General features: G+C 37.8%; 1 pseudogene; it reads right to left on the reverse strand.

Moving 5' to 3' along the window:
- The window catches only part of LOC135679530 (myosin-17-like), a 45,822-nt pseudogene extending 24,756 nt beyond the window's left edge, over positions 1 to 21,066 (reverse strand).
- Positions 21,067 to 21,342: the final 276 nt, after the last annotated feature.

Genomic DNA, 21,342 nt, shown 5'->3' on the forward strand with positions numbered 1-21,342 from the left:
ATTGAAATATTTTACACTATTATGTTTTTTCCTTATTCTTTCTTGTTTACAATGATAAAAGGGGAAGAAGTTATGATCATGCATGGTAGGATGTAATTTAACAAATTGATACCATCATGATGTGAAATATTTATGATTTGGAATGATACATGCAATACTTATGCTTTTTATTATGATGATGTATGTGATGTATTGCATATGATGTGAATCATGATTAAAATTGCTTTGATTTGAATTCAAAGATTATCTCAATTATAACATTTTGAAATAAGAATGATTACTTATCTTTGTCATGCTTTGAAAATTATTGCAAAAAGAAAAAGAGATACAAAATTATATTCTTCCCTTCTTTTTGACAATGATAAAGGGGGAGATAGCTAGCTTGCACAAGTCAAGAAGATGCAAAACTTGTTAGCTTGCTTTATGTAAAACATTGTATCTCGCTAGCTTGTTATCTTGCATTATTTTTCAAAAACTTGCTAGCCTCCATACTTCAAAAAGAAGTAACACTTGCCAAATTTCAGCTTGTATGTTATAAAATAATGTAAAATTTTGCTAGCTTGCACTTTGCAAAGGAAGCAAAAATGACACTTCTCAAAAGAAAAGAAAGAGCTTGCCATCTTGAATATCACTAGCTTGCCTATCTTAAGAAGCAAAAATACAAACTTACAAAATTTGTAATCATGCACGTCTTTAAAATTAATGAAGATTTGGTGATTATGCATGTTGTAAAGTGATATAAAATTTGCTAGCTTGCATGATGTAAAACTTGCTAGCTTGCATGATGATTAAACCTAAGATTTATTATATAATGATTTAGATATTATATCTCAAACACTTGATAGTTGCACTTCTCCTTTTTATTGATGACAAAGGGGGAGAAGTATGATGATGTTATGCATAAGTTTTTGATAACATGTTGCTTGGATTTTTGAATCCAAGAGTTCTATCAATATGGCATATTGATAGGGGGAGTTTGTTTAAACTCCGGGAGTTAAGGTTAACTCCATCATCAATTGGTTGTCATCATAAAAAAGGGGAAGATTATTGAATCTTAGATTTTGATAATGAAACCAATTGATAAGTGTTTATGATTTGATCTGTGTTTTGAGTGACGCGGAATGCTTCAATCCAGGAGAGACAATTAAAGTAGGAAGAATCATGTTGGGCCGGAGGAAAATATGTTAGCAGATTGGACGTCGGGTCGGAGGATCGGTCGACATATCAACAGAAGACTTCGGGCCAAGAAGAGCGGATATTGCGCTAAGGATATCGGAGTTGTAGAGGTCAATTGGCTGATTCGGCAATAGGCCGCAAGAGAGAATGATGCACCGAAGAATCGGACGAAGCGTCGTTGGACCAATGACATGCCGGACAACATGATTCATGCTTAGTATTAATTGTCTAGATCAAAGTGTGTTTTTATGTGTGCAGGATTAACTACGATAGTAAGGCATAAAGTAAAATGAAGTCCCGGAGTCAAGAACGCGATTTTGTTAGGAGTTCGAGAGTTCGTCGGAAGTCCGGACGTTCGTCGGAAGTTCTGCCAGAATATGTTAGGATCAAGAGCTTCACTAAGAGGGGGGGGGGGGGGGGGGGTTGAATTAGTGTAGCGAAAAATTCTTAGATTTCGTAAAAGATTTCGTACGTTCGATGGAAATCGATTCAGAAAGAAAGCAACTTGAAACGTAAGAGAGCGTAAGCGCAATGAAAGCAAGATGAGGAGGAGAAGCAGTTTGCTATGAAATGATTTGCAGTTAAAGTAAATTGCTTAAAACAAAATGCAAACTAGAATTTAGAGTGATTCAGTCAATGTGACCTACATTCACTTTTGGATTCCTTCTCCATTGAGGTCACCGACGTCTACTAAAGGCCTTCCTTCAATAGGTGAATACCAATCACCTTTTACAGCTCCTTCTCTTTTTGTCGGGTTTAGGAGATAACCCTTATAAATCTCACACCTCTCTTGAATGATCTCAAAAACTTAGAAAGAGAGGAGGAGGAATCTAGTACTTATTTATAACACTTTTACACCTTAATAACTTAAGATTATAATCACACTTCGGTGCCTTTTCATGTTGAAAAGGGTGGGGTATTTATAGGCCCTAATGGCTTTTAAAAATGGAGCCAAAAATTTATTGAATCTCATATTTTGATGATGAAACCACTTGATATGTGTTTATGATTTAATTTGTGTTTTGAGTGACGCAGAATGCTTCGATCAGGATGAGACAATTAAAGTAAGAAAACCATGTTGTGCTAGAGGAAAATGTCAGAAGATTGGACGTCGGGCCGGTGAATCGGTCGAAATATCAACAGAAGGCTTCGTGTCATGGATTCGGACATCGGGCCAAGAAGAGCGGGTATTGCGCCAAGGATATCGGAGTTGCGGAGTCAACTGGGTAATTAGGCAATAGGCCGCAAGAGAGGACGATGCGCCGAAGAATCAGACAAAGTGTCGAGGGACCAATGACATGCCGGACAACTTGATTAATTACTTAGGAGTAATTGTCTAGATCGAACTTTTGTTTTATATGTGCAGGATTAACTATGATAGCTTGAAGACATAGAGCAAGTCTATCGGAGTCAAGTTGGATGGGTGTTCGAGAGTCCGAAGATTCGTCGGAGATGCTGCCGGAATCAACCGAGAAGAAATCGGGGACTTGTCGGAGTTTTCGGAAGTCCACCGAAGAGATCGTCGGAGGTTCATGGAGATCACCGAGAAGGCTTGGCTACTCATTGAACTCGCCATAAGATCGGGAGCTTACTGGGAGTCTGCCAGAAGATCACAAGAAAGCTCACCGGAAGGAGACTCGACGTTTGCCGGTTAAAACCTTGCTTAGGACTATGTTTTCAGTTACGTAGTTTGCATGTAATTAGGGTTAGGATTAAGGGATAATCTTATATCCTGGTTAGGGGCCAATTGGGCCCGAATATGACTTGGTTTAGGCCGGATTTGAAGCTCCACCAATGACCGGTAAAGTCGGGCAGTGGAACCGTCGGATTCGGCGGTGCCACCACACCCGAGAGGTCCGGCAGTGGCACCATCGGACTGGGCGGTGGCACCGCCGATACACTATCAGTGTCAGACACTAACATGCAGTGGCACCGCCACTGACAAGCGGTGGCACCGCCAGCATTAGGAACCCAAGAGAATTCAAAATTTGGAGCCCAAATTTGAATCCTCTTGGGGCCTATAAATATCCCTCAATTCTCAGTAGAGAATACAACTTTTTGAGAAGCAATAGATTGAGACAAAAACCTTTGTAAAGTTTTTAGCAAGCCTTATTTTCAATTGCTTGAGTGTTCACCTCCTTCCTTTTTATTGAAAACTTATAAGAGTGTGAACCACTTATAAAAGTTGTAAGAAGGGTATTTGTCCTTCCCCTTCAAAGTAGTTTGCTAGTGGAAGTTGGGAGCCTCATCGAAGAAGGCTTCGCAAGTGGATGTAGGTCATTTGACCGAACCACTTTAAATTGGTATGTTCCTTAAATGTGTGAGTACTTACCTTCCTAAAATTATTATTTACACTGCAGCAAGCTTTCGTTTTCATCTTCTCACTTTACTCAAGTTATTGTCGAATCGAAATCTCCTCGCATTTACAAATTCGGTTTCAAACTTACAAGTTTTAATCCACTGCACTAATTCACCCCCCCCCCTCTTACTGCCGCTCTGATCCTAACAATTGGTATCAGAGCCTTGTTATTTCTAAGTTGGTTTAATACCTAAGAGAAATGGCTCTTTACGGCCTTCAAGAGGGGCACTCTCTCATTCGTCATCCCTTTTTCAATGGGACGGGCTACACTTATTGAAAAACTCAAATGAGAGTTTTCTTACTTTCTTTGGATTTGAATATATGGCACATAGTCGAAAATGGATTTGAGATGTCTTCTCTTCTAATGAACCATTGGAATGATTTGGAGAAGAAGATGTTTTCTCTAAATGCAAAGGCTATGAATGCCTTATATTGTGCGCTGAACAAAAATAAATTTAATTACGTTTCGAATTGTGATTCAGCTTTTGATATTTGGAGAACTCTTGAGGTCACTCAAGAAGGCACTAGCCGAGTGAAAGAGTCCAAAATCAATATTCTTGTGCATTCTTATGAACTTTTCTAGATGAAACCAAGTAAGTCCATCGGAGACATGTACACCCATTTTACGGATGTCATCAATGGACTTAAAGCTCTTGGTAAAGATTTTTCTAATTTTGAACTCGTAACTAAAATTTTAAGATCCCTTCCAAAGAGTTGAGATCCAAAAGTTACAGTCATTCAAGAGGCCAAGGACTTTAAAACATTTCCTCTCGAAGTACTTATTGGGTCTCTAATGACCTACGAAATAATGTATAATGCACGTAAAGAACTTGAGAACCACCTTCCAAAGGACAGGAAGGATTTGGGACATAGAACATTTGAAGACCACTTAAGCATAAGCTCAAGTGATGGTGAACTTAAACTACAAATGAAACAAAAATTAAAAAGTAAAAAGAACGAAACTACTTGCTTTGAATGCAAGAAAAGGAACAAGAATTGGGATGAATCGAGCTCCTCCGAAGATGAGTAGAAAATTAAGAAAGGCGAGGTGGCAAACTATGCCTTCACCACTTTCAGTGATGAGGTAATCGAAATCCCCCTAATTTTCTTCGAAATTACATAATTCTTTTTATAATGCACTTCTTTTTGTAATTTAGTTTTGAATCAATTTTTTAAATTAAATGTTCAAAAATAAAAATGCAAAAAATATGATCATGCTCGTAATCTTCAAAATGACAATGAAAATTGCATGTTCTATGTTAATGCAATAAAATGTTAGATATAAATCTAATGCTTGTACACCTAGTAAGATTAATCTTATGTATGTGCTTGAGAAGCAAGAATGTATATTTTGATGATTTCCATATTGATTTTCAATGACGATGCATGACTTTTGAATGGAAGGCTTGATGATTTTTTTATGAACCTTGTCTTTGATTTTCAAACATGATGTATGGTTTTGACATAAGAACAAATTTTGAGTATGCTAATATAAAGTCAATCATATAAATTAAAATTAAAGAAGTTTTAGTTATCTATAAGAATCATTCAAAGTTATGTTTAATGAAACCAATGCAATAAAGTTGTAATCAAAATATTGAAGTTTTGATATCATGATTGATAACTTTATGCATGATATTTTAAAGTAATACATAATGATTTTTGTAATTTATTGGTCTTGATGGTTTTATGACAAAATTCATTTTTTTGATCCTAAGTGTTGATGCATGTTTGAAAAGCATGTTAACATGAAATCAATCACTTAAAATGAAACAATTTAAAAAGGGGGGGTGGGAAATCTTTTATCAATGAAATCATGAATCTACTTATGTTATGAATTTTGTGAACCATAAAAATGATTTTGATAATTTGAATTTAAAATGAGTTTTATCAAAATCATGATCTTGATTTTTTGGAATAATATGATATTTCCTTTGATGATCATTTAAAAGGAGATTTGTCGAAATGATTCATGAAATTTTGGATTCATGACTTGATCCTTCGTTTGTTTATGAGATGGTTGAAATCTTTATACCTTTGAATTCTTCCTTTCTCTTTTCGATTTTTGAATTCATGCATGTTATATGTTGAAGATTTGAAACCATGTTTTGATATCATGCATACCCAAGAAATGTTGATTTGATAAATTAAATGATTTGAAAATGAATGATGATTTTTCTCTTGAATGTAACTTGTGATATTCTTTATGAATCATCATCTTGATTTCTCGATATTCGATACATGAAATTTTATTGTGAATCAAGATCTTGTTCTTTGAACTCCCATGTTTCTTCTTATTGTTTACTAAAGAAGAAAATTTTTGAAATGAATCATGATTTTTTTTGGAATTATAATGATTCATAAAGAATTGAGAGATTAAAAAATCTATCTATGTTTTCCTTTTATGAATATCTTGAAAATGATTTTGATTTGATGATTTGAATTTGAATAAGACTTATCTTGATTTTTCAAAATTTATAACTTAAGACTTCTTATGTAAGAATCAAGGTACTATAGCATTTGATCTCCTACATTTCTTTTTGACAAAATAAAGGAGATATGTTGAAATAAATCACGTCTTTTGGTATCCAAATGGTCTTATCTTTGATAATATGATTTCTTTGTATCTATGATACAAATGCCTTAATATGATTGAATCACTATTATAAAAGAAAAAGGAAATTGTTAGCTTGCTAATTGCAAAAATATTCGCTAGCTTGAATGATAAAACATGAGATTGTCTATAGTGTAAATTTATTGTTATCATGATGTGTAGATTGAAATAATGATTAGAATATTGATGTAATTATAAATGATGATTTAGTATTATGCATAAAATACTCTTGATATTATTTTGATGCATACAAATGAAAAGTTATGAACATGCATGGTAGGATATAATTTGACAAAATTGATACCATCATGATATGAAATATTATGATTTGCAATGATGCATGCAATGCTTATACTTTTTAATTATGACGTGATTATTACATATGATGTAAATCATGATTTAAAATGTTATGAGTTGTTGCTAAAATGATGTATGTTAATTTAATGCTTTGTGTCATGAATGCTCTAAATGATGAATGTTTGGTATCATGATCAAAATATTGATAAATAATTAAAAATTTTAGTATCATGTATGATATGCTCATAATGTTGATTGATTTATTCAATATCATGCATGAATGAAATATAAGGTTTTTGAAAATGTGCATGTTTTAATTTGAAAATATAATAATGCACGAATAAGATTGATACTTACCTTTGTTATAATTGATGTAAAGGGTCTTCCCTTCTTTTTGACAATGACAAAGGGGGAGATAGCTAGCTTGCACAAGATAAGAGAAGCAAAAAAAAAAAATTACAAACGTACACATCGCAAAAAGGGGCAAAACTTATTAGCTTGCTCATCTCAAAAGCAAGAAATGCTATCTTGTAATCTCAAGAAAAAGTGCTATCTTGCAAATCTCAAAGAAGCAATATGTGCCAAGTTACATATTTTGAAAAGAGGCAAAATAGTCCATTTTGCATATCTTTCTGCTAACATTTTATGTGTAAAAGTTGATAACTTGCAAACTATAAATTTGCATATCAAATGTGCAATCTTGCCTATCTCAAAAGCAAAACATGCTAACTTGCACATCTAGCAAACTTACGTATTTCAAGAAGCAAGGGATGCTTTCTTGAACATGTCAAAACTGCAAGCTTGTATGTTCTAAAATGTTGTAAAATATTGTAAAGTAGGACATGCTATTTTACTATCTTGCATATCTAAAACTTGATAGCTTGTATATTCAAATGTGATATAGCACTTGCTAAATTTTTGCTAGCCTACATGATGTAGCATTTGCTAAATTTTCAAGCTTACAAATTGCATGATGATGAAACTTGATATTATGTTTTTCATGCAATAAGTTGAATTCATCTCTCGAACACATAGAAAATGACACTTCTCCTTTTTTGTTGATGATAAAAGGGGAGAAGTATGATCATGTTATGCATGATGACATATTGCAAATATTCATGATGAATATTTGCAATGACTTGAATTTGGCTTGAATTCAAGGTTCTATCAATATGGCATATTGATAGGGGGAGTTTGTTTAAACTCTGGTAGTTAAGGTTAACTCCGTCATCAAGTGATTGTCATCATCAAAAAGGGAGAGATTGTTGAATCTCGTATTTTGATGATGAAACCACTTGATATGTGTTTATGATTTAATCTGCGTTTTGAGTGACGTAGGATGCTTCAATCAAGATGAGACAATTAAAGCAGGAAAACCATGTTGTGCCGGAGGAACATGTCAGAAGATTGGACGTCGGGCCGGTGGATCGGTCGACGTATTGACAAAAGGGTTCGGGCCATGGATTCGGGCATCGAGCCAAGAAGAGAGGGTATTGCGCCAAGGATATCAGAGTTGCAGAGTCAACTAGCTGATTGGGCAATAGGCCACAAGAAAGGACGATGCACCGAGGAATCGGACGAAGCGTCGAGGGACCAATGACATGCCGGACAACTTGATTAATTGCTTAGGAGTAATGGTCTAGATCGAACTTTTGTTTTACATGTGCAGGATTAACTACGATAGCTTGAAAACATAAAGCAAGTCTACCGAAGTCAAGTTCAATGGGTGCTCGAGAGTCCAAAGATTCGTCGGAGATGCTGCCGGAACCAACCGAGAAAAAATCGAGAACTTGTCGAAGTTTTCGAAAGTCTACCGAAGAGATTGTTGGAGGTTCGCGAAGATCACTGAGAAGGCTTGGCTACTCGCTGAACACGCCACAAGATCGGGAGCCTACTGGGAGTCCGTCAGAAGATCACCGGAAAGCTCACCGAAAGGAGACTCAACGTTTGCTGGTTAAAAACTTGCTTAGGACTATGTTTTCAGTTGCGTAATTTGCATGTAATTAGGGTTAGGATTAAGGGATAATCTTATATTCTGGTTAGGGGCCAACTGGGCCCAAATATGACTTGGTTTGGGCCGGATTTGAAGCCCAACCAATGACTGGTAAAGTCGGGTGGTGGAATTGCCGGACTGGGCGGTGGCACCACCCAGAACCCGAGGATCGGGCACTGGTACTGTCGGACTGGGCGGTGGCACCGCCCAGCACCCGAGAGGTCTGGCGGTGGCACCGTCAGTACACTGTCAGTATCAGACACTAATAGGTGGTGGCACTACCACTAACAGGCGATGGCACCGCTAGCATTGAGAACCCAAAAGAATTCAAAATTTGAAGCCTAAATTTGAATCCTCTTGGAGCCTATAAATATCCCTCAATTCTCAGCAGAGAATACAACTTTTTAAGAAGCAATAGATTGAGACAAAAGCCTTTGTAAAGTTTTTAGCAAGCCTTATTTTCAATTGCTTGATTGTTCACCTCCTTCCTTTTCATTGAAAACTTGTAAGAGTGTGAACCACTTGTAAAAGTTGTAAGAGGGGTATTTGTCCTTCCCCTTCAAAGTGATTTGCTAGTGAAAGTTGGGAGCCTCATCGAAGAAGGCTTCGTAAGTTGATGTAGGTCATTTGACCGAACCACTTTAAATTGGTGTGTTCCTTGAATGTGTGAGTACTTACCTTCCTAAAATTGTTATTTACACTGCAGTAAGCTTTCGTTTTCATCTTCTCACTTTACTCAAGTTCTTGTCGAATCAAAATCTCCTCGCATTTACGAATTCGGTTTCAAACTTACAAGTTTTAATCCGCTACACTAATTCACCCCCTCCCCCTCTTAGTGTTGCTCCGATCCTAACAAAAGTGTCTTATCCCGGATTTTCAGGGTATTGGCGGTACCACCGCCATTATTGGGCGATACTACCGCCTGACATCTGACACTGGGCGGTACTATAACTCAGTTTGGGTGGTACCACCACATGATAGAGCTTGGAGATCGAGCTCTGGTGGTACCACTGCCTAACAGGGGTGGTACCATCATTGGTAGCAATAACTGTCGGCGGTACCACCGTTGGCAGCAACAACTATCGGTGGTACCACTATTGGTAGCAATAACTGCCGGTGGTACCACCATCGACCAGGAATTCAGCATCCTGGTTGGGCCTTGACTCCGGCCCAAACTAGCCCAATTCCGAGCCCAGTTGGCCCCTAATAGAGATGATGGGATTACCTCCTAAATCAACTCTAATTATCATTCTAACTATGATTAAGGCAAGCATGGTCCGGTAAGTCGATTTTTCACTTAACGATCTTCCGGTGAACTTTTCGACGAGTCTTCTGGCGAGCTTCTAGCGAACTCCCAACCAACTCTCGGCTAGTCTTCCGGCGTGCATCCGGCGATCTTTCGATGAGCTTTCGGCAAGTTGTGCTTCCGATGATCTCACGATGAACTCTCGGCGAGCTCTCGGTATATCGTCTGAGTCTTTGACTCCAGCCCATCATCGGCTTTATGCCTTACTGCTATCGTAGTTAATCCTGCACACTTATCTCAACATATAGATTAGATCAAATAATTTATCAATTGATTTCATCATCAAAATCTAAGATTCAATAATCTCCTTTTTTATGATGACAACCAATTGATGATGGAGTTACCCCTATTTATATGCCATAATTGAGAAAAGATACTCTTGAATTCAATGCCTTTGAATTCAAGCATAAAATTGATAATTTAAACTTATTATCATCATGAACATCATGATTTACCATGTATTCATCGATAGAAATGATATCAAGACATGACATCCATTTTCGACTCAAAATCACAGAAATTTTCAGCATCAAAGTAAGCATGATATTGACAGAAATTTTCAGCTTCAAGGTAAGCATGATATTGATAGAAATTTTCAGCTTCAAGATAAGCATGATATTGACAAAAATTTTCAGCATCAAGGTAAGCATGATATCATACTAATCATTTGAAGAGGTAACATGGAAATCAAAGCACATAATTGTAATAATCAAAGTAAGTAACATTTTGAGTTTACAACATCAAGGTAAACAATATAGGATTACAATATCAAAGTAAGCAGAATAAAAGGGGATTTCATCCATTTCTCCCCCTTTGTCATCAGCAAAAAGTCACAATTAATTATTCAGGTGGTGGCCAATCAAAATATCTAAACAGGGTATTGAGTTGTTGATGAATCTACTGTAGCTCAGTCAAAATTTGATCTTGGCATTGTTCAAGTCGATCTTGCCATTGTTCAAATTGATCCATCCGTGTCCCTATGTCGGCAATAGATGAAGGAGGTGCTTGCTCTACTGGAGGTGATTCCTCAAAGGGACTAGTTGGAGGAGATAGATTACCCCTAAAAATTGGTGTTTTAAGTTCTGGTTTAGGTTAGAGGGGATCAGTCTTTCTAGACAGTCTAATCCATACACCATTTTTGAATATACATCTCATCCGTCGAAGTATATTTTTATTTATGATACTAAATCTATCTAATTTTATAACTTCTTCGTCGGGTGGAATGGCAATATCATAGGCATGGAGTAGTCTTGTGATTAAGCTACCATATGGAAGCATCATATCCTTTTTTGATATTTCAATCATATTTTGTTGGATTAGGTAACCAAAACAATTGTTATGTCCCTTCATAATCCAATACATGGTACCTAGTTTCATTTGGCTTACTTCATCATGATGATATTGCTTTAGGAGAATGATACTTATCGGGATATGATGAAGTATTTTGGTGCTTAAAGGTAGTAAATGTTCACAGCTTTTTTGGAAGAATCGTTAAGTTAGGATTGCTAAAAATTATTCCTAAGGCATCAACGTAAGTAGTCCAAACTATTTTATCATCCCATTGTTCTCTAAAATAACATCCTCTTTCATTTACCGGAATTCCTATGATGTTGCAAATTGATCTATCTGTAATGGGTATACGATGTCCTAATAGATAGGTAGTTACCCTTTCTTCTTCATCTATATGTAAATTGTTGTAAAATAGTCTAACAAGTCTAAGGTAAATAGGTTCACTCATTTGAAGAATAGGGAGAATGTCTAGATTAGCAAACCATTGAATAGGTTCCAAATCAATTAATTCGTCTAAATCAACATATTTGCCCTTATGAACATGTCTAAACTCTATTGATGGAAATTTTATGGCATGTTGATTAGAATCGAAAAATAGGGAGTCATAATTTTCATCTAATCTCCTCTTCCCTTTGTCCCTAGAAGATCTTCTAGAAACAATGAGACTAAACACATAAATGATGAGAGAACTATACATAAGAGGCAAGATCTATTAATAAATTGAGAGAAGAGGTTTGAGAATTACCATTGCAGTAATCTTCTTGAAAGGTTGAGATTGATCCTTGAATTTGAAGAAGAGAAGGGTTTCCTTGAGTTTCTAGAGGAGGATCAAGAAGAATGAGGGGTGGAGAGGTGTTTAGAAGTGTGAGGAAGGGGTGTAGGAGGGCTTGGGGTCGGTTCTACTGCCGGCCCTAAGTGCCTTTTTATAAGGTAGAGGTTGTGGGCGGTGGCACCGCTAGCTGGGCGGTGCTACGACCTGCCACCCGAGACAACTAGCGGTGCTACCACCAGCCGGGTGATGCTACCACCAGCCGGGTGATGCTAACGCCAACCGAGCGATGCTACCGCCAACCGGACGATGCTACCGCCAGTCGGGCAGTGCCACCGCCTACGGGCAGTGAGCACTGCTCACATTGGTGTGTGGAGCTATCACAAGTGACTCCAATTTTACAAGATTTTTATTGTTGTGAAGCACACAACCTTATTTACTTTATCATGTACAATTCGCATCATAAGAGGAGAAGATTCATATTATGTTGAATCTCGTATTTTGATGATGAAACCACTTGATATATGTGTTTATGTTTTAATCTATGTTTTGAGTGACGCAGGATGCTTCGATCAGGATGAGACAATTAAAGTAGGAAAAATCATGTTGGGCCGGAGGAACATGTTAGAAGATTGGACGTCGAGCCGATGGATCGGTCGACGTATCGACAGAAGGCTTCGGGCCGTGGACTCGGGCATTAGGCCAAAAAGAGCAGGTATTGTGCCAAGGATATCAGAGTTGTGGAGTCAACTGGTCGATTGGGTAATAGGCCGCAGGAGAGGATGATGCGCCGAATAATCGGACGAAGCGTCGTGGGACCAATGACATGCCGGACAACTCGGTTAATTGCTTATTATTAATTGTCTCGATCGAAGTTTTGTTTTACATGTGCAAGATTAACAACAATGGAAGTAAGACATGCAGCAGGAGTTGTACCAGAGTGAAGACTATGATCACGTTGGGAGTTCGAGAGTTCGACGGAAGTTCGGACGGTCGTCGGAGGTTCTGCGGGAACAAAATCCGAGAAGTCTAGGAGCTTGCCAAAGAAGCTCATTGGAACTCGCCAAGTGGATCATCGCAAGTCCAGGAGTTTGCCGGAAGTCCGCCGGAGCATCACCGAAGGTTCATCGGATGTTCGCTGGAAGCTCACCGGAAGAAGCGATTGACGCACCGGAGCAAGTTGCAGTAAATGTCTTAAGAAATATCATAGTTAGCATATATATTAAGTTAGGAATAGGAGGTGATCCCATTAACTTAATCTGGGGGCAATTGGGCCCTTGATAGACCCAAATTGGGCCGAATAGATTAACCCATTTGGACCAGAATTCCTGCTAGGCGATGGCACCACCCAGGAGATAGTCTCCCATGAAAGCTGGGCAGTGCAACCGCCTAGGTTAGGCGGTGGCACCGCTTGGGCTCAGTCTCCGAGCGAGACTGGGCGGTGCAACCGCCCTAGTCAGGCGATGGCATTGCTTGGGCTCAGTCTCCGAGCGAGATTGGGTGGTGCAACCGCCCCTGTCAGGCAGTGGCACTGCCCAGAGGCTCAGTCTCTGAGCTGCTATGCGGTTGTACCGCCCCAATCAGGAGGTAGCATTGCCAAGACCCTAGAAATCCGGGAAAAGACACTTTTGAGCTCCAAATTCAAACCAGTTTGGGGCCTATATAAACCCCACCCTTTCTTGCATGAAAGGGCAACCAAAGGCACCAAAAATCCAATCTTACTCTGTGATTTTTAGAGCACAAAAGTGTTGGAAAGGCTAGAAGTTCTCCTCCCTCTTTTCTTCCAAGTTTTGATCTTTCAAGAGAGGAGAGAAAAGTTTGTAAGGGTTGTCTCCTAAGCCTATCAAAAGGAGTGAAATTGTAAAAGGGTGGTTGGCCTTCGCCTATTGAAGGAAGGCCTATAATGGACGTCGATGACCTCATCGGAGGAGGAAGCCAAAAGTGGATGTAGGTCAAGATTGACCGAACTACTCTAAATCTCAGTTTGCATTTACTTTATGTTCTCTATCTTAACTACAAACTTCCTCCATAGCTTTACTTTAACTGCACTTCGCCTAATCTAAGTTAAAGCAACTTCCGAATCGGCTTTCATACCGAAATCGCTTTTATTGTACGAACGTCATATTTCAATTTGCAATTACATTCTGTTCTCTATCTTAACTGCAAACTACCTCTATATCTTTACTTTAACTGCATCTCACTTGATCATAAGCTAAAGTGATTTCTGAATCGGCTTTCTTACCGAAATCGTTTTTATCGTACGAACATCGTTTTAAATCGTCGAAAGTTTTCCGCTGCACTAATTCACCCCCCCACCCCTCTTAGTGCTCTTGATCCTAACAATTGGTATCAGAGCTCGGTATTTCTCATTTCGGATTTACACCCGAGAGAAATGGCTCTTCATAGCTTTCAAGAGAGCTTTTCGGTTGTTCGTCTACCGTTGTTTAACGGATTGGACTACACTTATTGGAAAACTCGAATGAGAGTTTTCTTGATTTATATGAATTTAGATTTATGGAATATTATTGAAAACGATTTTCAACTTCCCTCTAAACTGATGAGTGAATGGTCGGATTTGGAGAAGAAGTATTTTCTTTAAACACAAAGGCTATGAATGCTTTATTTTGCACTTTGGACAAAAATAAGTTCAATCGGATTTCTATGTGCAAAACAGCTTTTGATATTTGGCGAACACTTGAAATCACGTACGAGGGAACTAGTAGAGTCAAAGACTCGAAAGTTAACATTTTATTGCATGATTTTGAGCTTTTTCGAATGCAACCAAGCGAGACTATAGGCGACATGTACACCCATTTCACGGATGTCGTCAATAATCTAAGAGTTCTTGGTAAATCTTTTTTGAATTTTGATTTTGTGAGTAAGATCTTAAGATCCCTTCCAAAAAGGTGGGATCCTAAAATAACCGCAATACAAGAGATAAAAAATTTAAATGATTTTCCATTAGAAGAATTAATCGGGTCATTAATGACCTATGAAATAACACTTTTGGAACATTTTGAACCCAATGAGCACTTGAATCACCTTCCAAAGAATAGGAAGGATTTGGAACTATGGACAAATGATACTGTTAGGATCGAGAGCACTAAGAGGGGGGGGTGAATTAGTGCAGCGGAAATTTTACAGCGATTAAAACCGAAAGCTGCGTTCGTTCGATAGAAACTATTATGATGCAAAAGCTGATTCACAGTTTGTATCTAAGTGCAGTTTGCGTCTAAGCGCAGATTGCGTCTAAGCGCAGTTTGCGTTTAAACACAGTTTGCGTCTAAACACAGTTTGCGTCTAAGCGCAGTTTGCATCTAAACACAGTTTGCGTCTAAGCGCAGTTTACGTCTAAACGCAGTTTACGTCTAAACGCAGTTTGCGTCTAAACGCAGTTTGCGTCTAAGCGCAGTTTACGTCTAAACGCAGTTTGCGTCTAAACGCAGTTTGCGTCTAAACGTAGATGACAGTTTGCAGTTCTAAATGAAATCAAGACGTAAACGTAAACTGCACAGAACCTTGTTAGTAAAAGCGCAGAAGACAGTTTGCAGTTGTAAATGAAATCAAAAGACGTAAACGTAAACTGCACAGAACCTTGTTCGTAAAAAAGCGCAGAAGACAGTTTGCAGTTGTAAGTGAAATCAAGACGTAAACGTAAACTGCACAGAACTCATTCGTAAAAGCGCAGAGAGACAGTTTGCAGTTTGTAGATGGAATCAAGACGTAAACGTAAACTGCACAGAATTCGTTCGTAAAAGCGCAGAGAGCAGTTTGCAGTTTGTAAATGGAATTAAGACGTGAACGTAAACTGCACAGAACTCGTTCGTAAAAGCGCAGAGAGCAGTAGCTATGTAGGAGGTTTGCAGTAATGATAAAGTGCTCAAAATAAACGCAAACCAGAGATTTAGAGTGGTTCGGTCAGTCTTGACCTACTCCACTTTTGGCTTCCTCCACCGATGAGGTTACCGACGTCAACTAGAGGCCTTCCTTCAATAGGCGAAGGCCAACTACCCTCTTACATATTCACTCCTTTTGACGAGCTTAGGAGACAACCCTTACAGATGTTTTCTCTCCTTTCTTCACAACTCAAACTTGAAGAACAGAAGGAGGAGGAAAACTAGCAGTTTTGAGCTCTAAGAACCACTGAAAAGATCAAGATTTCGGGTAAGTTCTTGCTGTCTCAGTGCTGAATGGGTGGGGTATTTATAGGCCCCAACCCAATTCAAATTTGGAGCTCAAAACGATCAAATCCCGGAATTCCGGGATCAGGCGGTTGCACCTCCTGACTGGAGAGGTTGCACCACCTGGCAGAGCTCGAAGACCGAGCTCAGGCGGTGCCACCTCTCTGTCAGGGAGGTTGCACCGCCCAGTCTTGCTCGAAGACTGAGCTCAGGCGGTGCCACCTCTCTATCAGGGAGGTTGCACCGCCCAGTCTTGCTCGAAGACTGAGCTCAGGCGGTGCCACCTCCCGGCTGGGGAGGTTGCACCGCCCAGTCTCGCTGGGAGGCTTAGCCCAGGCGGTGCCACCTCCTGGCCTAGGCGGTTGCACCTCCTGGTGCAATCAGGGTCCGAATGGTTAGTTCCATTCGGCCCAATTTCAGTCTTTCAGGGGCCCAATTGCCCCAAGATTAAGCCAAAGGGATCACCTCCCATTTTCCAACTTAATCAACATGCTAACTACGATTAAATCTAAGACAATTTCTGCAGCTTTGCTTCGGTGTGTCAATCGCTTCTTCCAGCGAGTTTCCGGCGAACTTCCGTCGATCATCCGATGAACCCTCGGTGATGCTCCTGCGGACTTCCGGCAAACTCCTGGACTTTGCGACGATCCACTTGGCAAGTTCCGACGAGCTTCGCTTGGCAAGCTTCTGGACTTCTCGGATCTGTTCTCGCAGAACCTCCGACGACCGTCCGAACTTCCGTCGAACTCTCGAACTTCCAATGTGATCATGAACTTGACTCCGGCGCAACTCCTGCTGCTTATCTTTCTTCCATCGTAGTTAATCCTGCACACTCAAAACAAAAACTTCGATCGAGACAATTAATCCTAAGCAATTAACCAAGTTGTCCGGCATGTCATTGGTCCCTCGACGCTTCGTCCGATTCTTCGGCGCATCGTCCTTTCCTGCAGCCTATTGCCCAATCGGTCAGTTGACTCCGCAACTCCGATATCCTTGGCACAATACCCGCTCTTCTTGGCCCGATGCCCGAGTCCACGGCCCGAAGCCTTCTGTCGATACGTCGACCGATCCACCGGCCCGACGTCCAATCTTCTAACATGTTCCTTCGGCACAACATGTTTTTCCTGCTTTAATTGTCTCATCCTGATCAAAGCATCCTGCGTCACTCAAAACGCAGATTAAATCATAAACATATATCAAGTAGTTTTATCATCAAAATACGAGATTCAACAGATACTACTTGAGCGATGACTCAAGTGATGAGGACAATGATGAACTTGAACTTCGAATACTAAATCTTAATAAGTTCATTAAATAAAAATAAATAATAAATAATAAACTTGAATGGAGGAAGAGGCCAAAGAAGAGGAAGGCAACCAAGGATGAATCAAGAACTTCCAAAGGTGAAACGACGAATTGGGCTTTGACGGGCTTCGACTACAAGGTAAGTAACTCAACTCTCTTGAATTATTTTGAAATTACTTGAAGTTTTTCATGAGTGCTTAATTTAGATAGTTGGAATAGGAAATAAAAAATTATTTTTCAAAAATTATATCATGTTTTTCCTTTTAGCATCATTGAAAAATTAAAAATTTGATCATGAAAAGTATATTGCTAAGGTTTCATGCATGTTTTGTTTTGAAATGTTGAATGATGTATGCAACATTAGGTATGATAATTATATAATATATGATCATGCTTAGGATTAATCCATGCATGTGTATCTTGATGATTTTATGTCATGCATGAGTTTTTGAAGTAAATGTTGATTTGAAACTCTAATTTTAGATTAACATGTTTTTAATCTAATAGTTTTTGTGATGAATTAAGATGACATTCTCATGACATATTAAGATGACATAGTGTATGTACATCTATGTACGAATTTCTTGATAGTCTTTTGATGATAGATGTGATATCATGATGTGTTTGGTTTTGACGGTTTCATGATGAAACTTATGTTTTGATTTTAAATGATGATACATGTTATCATAAAAGACTTGAATACTCTCACATGAAATCAATTGTATGAAATGGAAATAAATTTTCTATCCTATTGAGATTAATGAATTTATTTTACCAATCTTGTGAATCTCATGAAAATAAACATGATGAATATTTGAAAATAAATGAGTGTATCATGCATTTGGTCTTAATGATTTTTCTTTAACATACTTTTTAAATCATACTTGATGATGAATATCAAGATATTAAAAGGATGTTATCATGGAATCATGCTTGATGATTTGTTTTTTTTTACCTTTCCATCTTAAATGTTGACACTTGTTTTATTAAAGGTAAAGGCATGCTTATAAGAAGCAAATCACATGAATAGAAATTTATAAAAATGAAATGTGATCCTCTATCTCATCGTCTTTTCAATAAATCTATGCTTGTCATGTATGAATTTATTGAATGTGACTTTGAGGATGATTTCGGATTTCACAAATGCGTGATTCATACTTATGACACAAGACACATTTTAAATATGAATCATGTTCAATGCTTCAAACATGTTACATCTCCCTTAATTGATTTTATTCTCCTAGATTTATTTACCAAAGAGGAGAATCTTCCGAATGAATGAAATGATACAAATAAATCACTTATCGATATATCTTTTTGAAATATCTTTTTAATGTGATGTTGATAATTTGAGATGCCTGTTGGAATTCATGACATGAGATAATTGAATCCTTGACTTACTCTTTATATGGTTTGAAAATAGATGTTTAAAATCTTGCTTGATGAGTTGTTTTATAAGATTTTGCCTTTACGTCTTGAACCTTCATGCTTATCTTGATTTGGCATATAAAGACTAAGGCATGCTTAGATGAAAAAGAATCACTTAAAAAATGCCTTTCCCATCTGATCGAGATTAATGATTTCATGATATTTTGTGAATCTCAAAATTGATTTTGATGACTTGATTATGAGTATCAAGTTAACGATTTGACTTGAATAAGTTTTATCTAAATCATAATCTTGATCTTGCAAAATTGGAATCATAAATAATATCTTTTAGTATTCATGAATTGATACTCACAATATGAAAGTATTGGTATTCATGACTTGAATTTGATTGAAACATTGCATGCTTAAATTAATCATTCTCCTATGTTTCAAAAATTCTTTAAATGCCTTATGTGATGATTGAAAATTAATTTGCATGAATCACGAATCATGACTTAATCTATGATATTGATATATTTTAATCATGATCCTTGGTTGTATAATTCTTTTGCTCTATTAAAAAGATTTGTCAAATGAATCATGTCCTTCTTGAATTTTCTTGATACCATGATATGATTTTGTAATATGGCTTGTATAATGATTAAATTTTTTAGCCATTGATTTCTCCCTTCTTTTCGATAATGATAAAGGGGGAGTTATTTTACTAGCCTGCATATTTCAAAGGAAGGAAAATTTGCTAGCTCGATCATTTCATTGAAAGAACTTGCTATCATGAACACTACCAATGAATTGCAAATCTTGCAATATAAAGAGAAGAAAAGAATTGCTATCTCGAAAGAGGCAAAAAATGTAAAACTTAGAAAACTTGCAATATAATTGCTCTTGCCATGCTTTGTATCAAAAATAGGTTGATAACCTTAAAAGCATCGCATTAAATTTTTTAGTGTATCGCATTGTATCATATGTATCTCAAATTGAAATTTTTGAGACTATTATCATATCATGTTTAACAATTGATGTCTTTCATGACATGATTTCTTTGCATTGTTGTCTTGTATGTATCATGTGATGATTGAAATATTGATTGATGCAAATTCATAGTTTATGTAAAAGTCTAAATCATTGGTTCCTCTCCTTTTCGGCAATGACATAGGGGGAGAAAGATTGCTAGCTCAAGGCAAATGCTAGCTAGCTTGTACTCTTCCCTTCTTTTTGACAAAAACAAAGGGGAGAAAGCTTTTGCTAGTCAGAACATGCAAAGAAAAGCAAAGTGCGATCTTGCACAAGAAGCAAGTGTTGAATTGGCATGATTGAACTTAAGAATCTTGCTATGCTTTTGTGCTTATATGTTGTGATGAAAAGCTAGCTTGTGTATAGTAAAACTTGCATATCGTAAAAATTGCTAGCTTGTAGTAAGCAAACAGTTGGTATCTCAAGAAAAGCTAAACATGCTAAACTTGCACTTTGCAAAGGAAGCAAAATTGGCGGTGGTACCACCCAGACACAGTCTTCAAGATTGTGTTAGGCGGTGGTACCGCCCAGACATAGTCTTCAAGACTATGTTAAGCGATGGTACCGCGCAAATACAGTCTCCTAAACTATGTCAAGTGGTAATACCGCCAGACTGAGTGGTGGTACTATCTAATGTCAGTGCTATAGGCGGTGGTACCGCTAGGACTCAGGAAACCCAAGATGAGACCTTTTTTGCTCCAATTTTGAAGCTATTTGAGGTCTATAAATACCTTAGCTATTCTACATGGAGTAGCAAGAATTGAGCATGAAATTGAGTTAAAAAAGAGGGAAAGAAAAATTGAAAACTCTCTTAGGATTTAGAGTCCCTTCTTCCTAGTGTTTAGAAAGTTCTTCTAAAGGGAGAAGTGAGGTATAAGAAAGAGAGGTTGTAAGGGTTATCTCCTAAACCCGTGAAAAGGAGAAAGAATATAAAAGGATAGTTGATCTTTGCCTATTGAAGGAAGATCATCTTTCAGTGTAGTAATCATTGCAAGAAACTCCTTGCCCTATATAATCAATTTTATCTTTGAATATTTGCTATCACAAGTTAAAATCTGTCCATCAATGATCTTTACTTTGAATCTGTCACAGCCTTCAATGTGGTGGGCTGATCGGGCTACAACTTTCCTATCCATAAACTTATTAGTGCTACCCGTATCAATCCAAACAGTGACAGGTTGATGCTTCAAAGTTCCTCCGATTTTCATAGTTTGTGGGTTAGCATAGCCAGCCAATACATGCACTGTATATTTGATGGCTTCAATATCTTCATCAATTTCCACACCTTCATGATCGGAGTCCAACTCTTCTATTTCTAGTTCCTCTCCAATTGGCTCAATCATCAGAAGTTGCCTTTGTTTATATCGGTGCTCCATACTCCACTTTGACAGAAGAGGAATCGGTGGAGTGGATGTAGGTCATGATGACTGAACCACTATAAAAATCTAGTTTACATTTCTATTTATGCAATTTACCTTACTGCAATCTTTCTTACTTGATTTATCTTCACATTACACTCCTACGAATGCTTTTAAGTTAACATCTTTCCGATCGATTTTCAATGAACGAATATTTTTGAAATCGATGTTTTTACCACTACACTAATTCACCCCCACTCTTAGTGCCGACTTGTTCCTAACAAGGATATTGTA

This window comes from Musa acuminata, chromosome BXJ1-1 (genome assembly GCF_036884655.1).
Source record: "Musa acuminata AAA Group cultivar baxijiao chromosome BXJ1-1, Cavendish_Baxijiao_AAA, whole genome shotgun sequence".
Taxonomy (NCBI): Eukaryota; Viridiplantae; Streptophyta; class Magnoliopsida; order Zingiberales; family Musaceae; genus Musa; species Musa acuminata.